The sequence below is a fragment of the Octodon degus genome, unplaced genomic scaffold (genome assembly GCF_000260255.1).
Source record: "Octodon degus isolate 3935 unplaced genomic scaffold, OctDeg1.0 scaffold00314, whole genome shotgun sequence".
Classification (NCBI taxonomy): domain Eukaryota; kingdom Metazoa; phylum Chordata; class Mammalia; order Rodentia; family Octodontidae; genus Octodon; species Octodon degus.
Window position 1 is genome coordinate 60,878 of NW_004524890.1, and position 5,437 is coordinate 66,314.

The window sequence follows — 5,437 nt, forward strand, 5'->3', positions numbered from 1 at the left end:
GCAGGGTTTCACCCCAGGCCTATATGCCAGGCCTGAGCTGAGTCTGGAGTAGACAAAGTGGAGTAAGTGGGAGAGGCAGCTCTCCCAAACAATCACCAGGCTTGAACTAGGACTGGATCTTGGTGTTTCCAGAATGCGACAGAAATTCCTACTCTGTGGGCATCGTGTGGTGGGGTACTACTCAGTGCTGAGGGCATCCCAAGAGGGTGTAAGAGGGTGTCACCCACACTGCCCCTGGGCTGGGACCAGTAGGTCATGCCAGTATAGGGTAGCTGGAAGCTCTCCCGCACACTCACCGGGCCTGGGCTAGGACTGGGTCTGGGGGTTCCTGAATGAGGCAGGAAATTCTACTTGGTGGGCGGGGTTGGGGAGGTGCTGCGGAGTAGTGGGGGGCATCTCAAAGGGGTGGAAGTGGGTCTCACCCACGCTGCGCCTGATCTGAGACCAGTACTTCCCTCTGGCGCAGGGTAGCCAGAAGCTCTCCCACACACTCACAGGGCCTGGGCTAGGACTGGGTCTACATTGTTCATCTTTGCATCATCTTGAATGTGATGGATTATTTTTTCCTGCATCCTAGTTGTTTTTTTTAAGATCCTCTCCTACCATTTCACTAGATGCTCCAACGTCTTCAAAATGTGAAACTCTGTCTTCACTTTCACTCAAATGGTTTTGCAAGCTTGTGATTAAGATTTTAAGTTCCTCTATATTTCTTTGACTCTGCTTCATGCGATCTATTTCTTTCCTGTATTGCTCATTCAAGGAATCCGTCATTTTTCTAATCTCTTCTACTTTTTTAAATAAATGTCTTCTGTAAAAACAGTTATTAATACTATTGCTGCAATGTTTTCTTCAGATTGGGTTTCATCCCTATGTTTCTGTAGTTGATTCTTTACTTCAGATGCTATGAGTTCTGAGAATTCTTTTTTTATTTCAGAAAAGAATTCAGCTCTGAGTTCCTCTATCACTTTCTGCTGTTACTTATTTACTTTCGATGCTATTAATTCATATATTTGAGCTGAGCTAGTGTTCTCTGCACTTTTTCTGGGTGGCCATTGGGTTTCTTCCATATGTTTATGCATTTGATTCTTTACTGCAGATGCTATTAATTCAGGGATTTCTTTTTCAGTTCCAATCTGAGTTCCTCTATACCTTTCTTTAGTTGTTTCTTCATTTCAGAAGCTCTTGATTCATTGATTTCAGCTGTGTGGCTCCCGATTTGTTTTTGTAAGTGTCCTCTGCACTTGCTATGGATGGGCTTGGGGTCTGAGATTGCATTTTGCTACTTCTCATTGTCATTTTGTGTAGCCTTGTCTTCTGACCTTTGTTGTAGAGCCTTTGTGCAGTTATAACCTTAGCACCTACTGAAATTCATGTGCAGATCTACAAAGTTTGGATTTATCCTGCTGTGCCTGGCTTGGGTCTGGCTCCTTTGCTCTGCTCCTTCTTGCTGCCCTTGGGAGTGAACCTGTTGTGCCTCTCCGGCAAGATGTTCTGCTCCTGGACTAGCTGGGTCACTTTGTCTCCTACTCTCTCTGAAGGGATTGCAGCTGAAGGGCTTCATCCCTGCCCTGTATGCCAGACCTGAGCTTAGTCTAGACAGGTTAAGCTGGAGATGGGGGGAGAGCAAACTCTCCCACACACTCACAACGCCTTGTTTAGGCTTGGATCTGGGGGTCCCAGAATGCAGCATAAATTCTCACTGCGTGGGCATGGCGGGGTGGGCGCTTCGGAATGGTTGAGGCATTCCAAGGGCGTGCAAGAGGGTCTCACCTATGCTGTGCCTGGGCTCAACCAGCAGGTCCCGCCGGCACAGGGTAGCCCAAAGCTTTCCCACACACTCACCACGCCTGGGGTAGGACTGGATCTGGCGGTCCCCAGAACGTGGCAGAAATTCTCACTTGGCAGGCGGGTTGGGAGAGTGGTGTGGGGGTCCCAAGATGTTTGAAGAGGGTCTCCCCCATGCTGTGCCTGGGCTTGGCCTGGCAGGTCCCGCCGGCGCAGTGTAGCAGGAAGCTCTACCACACACTAACTGAGGTGTGGGCTAGGACTGGATCTAAATTAAAGATTTAAACAATAAAACCGAAACAGTGAATTTTCTGGAAGAGAAAGTAGGAGAACCTTATGAAGACATAGGTGTAGGCAAAGAGTTCAATAATAAAAATCAAATCGCAGTGGTAACACTTGAGAGAATTAGTAACTGGGACCTCCTCTTATTAAGAAGTTTTATCATTTCATAAGAAATTACCAACAAAGTCAAAAGACAACCCAAAAATACCAAAAAGTCTTGAGAAATAAGCACGCAGACAAAGGTATGCTCTCTCAAATATATAAAGAACTAGAAAATATTAGCGACTGAAAATTTAAACACCCAATCCAGAAATGGGCATCCAAGATGAACACACACCTCTCATCAGATGTAATTAAAAAGCAAATAAATATATAAAAAAGTGCTCCACATCACTAACCATTCGTGAAATGCAAATTAAAATAAAACTGAGATACCATCTTTCCGCAGAAACAAGGTCTGTCACAATCAAATCAAGTAATAGCAAATATTGGAGAGTGTGTTGCGAAAAGGGAACCATTCACCACTTTCGGTGGGGGTGTAGACTGGTGCAACCATTATGGAAATCAATGTGGAGATTCCTTAAAAAAACTAGGACTGGAAATCCAATTGAAACCAGCTATTTCCCTGCTGGAGATTTTCCTGGAGGAACTGAAAACATCATATCATAGTGATGTATTTGTACCTATTTTTACAGCATCACAATTTGTGATAGCCGAATCTAGGAAACAACAAAGATGCCCATCACCTGAAGAATGGATGAAAAAGTTGTGGTATTTTTATACAATGGAGTATTACTCAGTTATAAATAATGATAAATTTGACACCTTCATATTACGTGGATGCCTTTTGAAGATATACCCATAAATGTAATAAAGCAGACCCACATGTGTAAATATTGTATAATTTCCCTAATATAAGAACTCAAAAGAAAAAATACAAATACAAAGGTATAACACAGTTAAAAGGAAAGCGAGAACTTGAAGATTAGGTAATGAAAGGAGGGAAAGGAGAAAAGCTAGGAAACATGACAAGGGCAAACACACACATTTACACATATGAGATAGGTAAGACTGACCCAGAGAACTATCAGCAGGTTGTTGAATCTAGCAGTTACTGGGTGGGATTCTCACCCTGACTAACTATATATGCTGATACATGTGAACTGAATGACTGCACAGATGATAGCAATGTGTAATAGTGGGATCATGCTTGGAATACCTGTCATTCTGGTCTTCTAAATACCTACTGTTTGTCATGACATACCAATTATGCCCAGACTGTATCTCAAGTACAGGTTTTTTTTAAAGTGATGTTCTATAATAAAAAAAATTATTAAAAAGTGACGTTCCATGCTATGCCTAAGATGTTTGATATTCAGACAGATAGTAAGGTAAAACCCACCTGTATATGCCGTAGAGCAATAATAAATTTCTCTTCTGGAGGGTTAACAATTTATGTTTGTAGACCAAAAATTAGAGAAAAATAAGGGCTACAAGGACAGCCAGCATTTTGGCCCTAGCCTTTTAAGGTGAGTGAGTACTCCGGACATAGGAGAATGTGTACTGTAACATCATGTAACTCAGTTGTACCCTAAACTTTCTGATCAAGGAGATTATGGCACCACAGAGGAATGTGATCAATGATGTAGTGTGTGCCTAAGGAGAGTCACATGGAGAAAACATTCTCTCAGGCTTTCTCAGATAGCAAACTGGTCAAGCAGTGGCCATGACTCATCCACATGGCTGACACTGACAAAGGATCTACAAAGTGCAGTACAGGGTTTCAAGATAAGTCCTGAGGGGACTTGATTGATCGTGTGAGATACAAAAGTTACATTTTCTGTTATATAGGTATTGCTTTATTTTGGTCTGAACCATCAAGCAGAAAAGTGTAGAAATGAGGCATGAAAAGTGAAGACACATTAATATGCTGAGCGGTGGAAGGCTCAAGTCATCAAATTCGGACATTGACAGTCCTGTGATTTACCCACTCCTATTGTGGAGTGCTGAACTATATTGGAATATTTTGCTGAATTCATGCACCTAGAATATTTGGATGTCAATTGAATACACATCTCTGACCAAACTGAACAAAAAAAGGTGATATAAATGAACAATTTTGTATCTGTATATACAAAATAGTTAGGATAGATATATTGCTACTTTTTCCGAATTCAATAAGAAAGATCTGTACTATTAGTGTGTGGACAGGATATCATGTCTGCATCTTGTGCTATGAATGACTACTACAAAGACAACAATATGCAATGTATTAATTCTTGTAACTCTCCTACAAATCTGTTTTAATGCTGTCACATCACATTTTTTCCTCAGTAAAATTAATTTAAAAAATGTAAAACGAAGGAGTTGTTTCATCCTTATTAGCCAATATTTTTGGCTAGTTATTGTTTTACAAAGAGAATAAAAAATAGTAAAAATAATAATCTACTTGCTGATTTGCTACATTCTATTTCCTAGTAGCATACTGAGGATTTTTTTGTATTAGTAAAATATTGAAACCCTTGTTTTAATCTACTCATATAAGTTTAAAGAAGAATATTTTAATATCTTGAGAAAAACTTGTTGCTGTAAACATAGAAAACTTTTAATTATAGCCAATATAATTATATATCAAAGTAATACTTAAATGATGCTTGTTTTGGTGTGTCACAGTAAGACTCTAGGAAAAACTGGAGAAGTCACCAATCAGTACAGAAAACTGCAGTGAAGTGGTCCAGGCAGTTATTCTTTTAGCCACAAAGGGGCATTTTGTTCAGTAGTTCTTCAGGCTCATGGGGCTTCCATCTCTCTCTCACTGAGAAGAAAGTATAAATCCTGAAGAATTTCTCTGTCCTTGGGATTTTAATTCTAAATGTGCCAATGGGTTTTTTTCCCATAATTTTATTAAATTAGAGAAACAAATAGCAATGAGAGTTTCAAACCAAATTGGTAGGACAGTTTCAATAATTAACACATTGCATACTCTCTTCCTAGTGGTTATTTGCCATGCAAGATGCAGACATGATATCCTATTTACAAACACTGTTAGAACAAATCCCTCTATTCATTAAGAGAATGTAACTATATATCTATCCTAACCACTTTGAATACACAGATACAAAATGGACGATCATCTGTATCCCCTTTTTATGTTAAGTTCTGTTATTTTAATATTATGTGTGTAAACTTCAGCAAAATATTCTAGAAGAGTCCAGTAGCCCATAATAATATTGGGTCTTCCTCTTGACTGGCAATGTCAGAAATTGTTGACCTGAGTCCCATATAGCTCAACATAACAACATGGCTTTACTTCTTATATTTCGTTTTTATACTTTTCTGCTGGATGGTTAAGACCAAGGTAAAGCAGGAC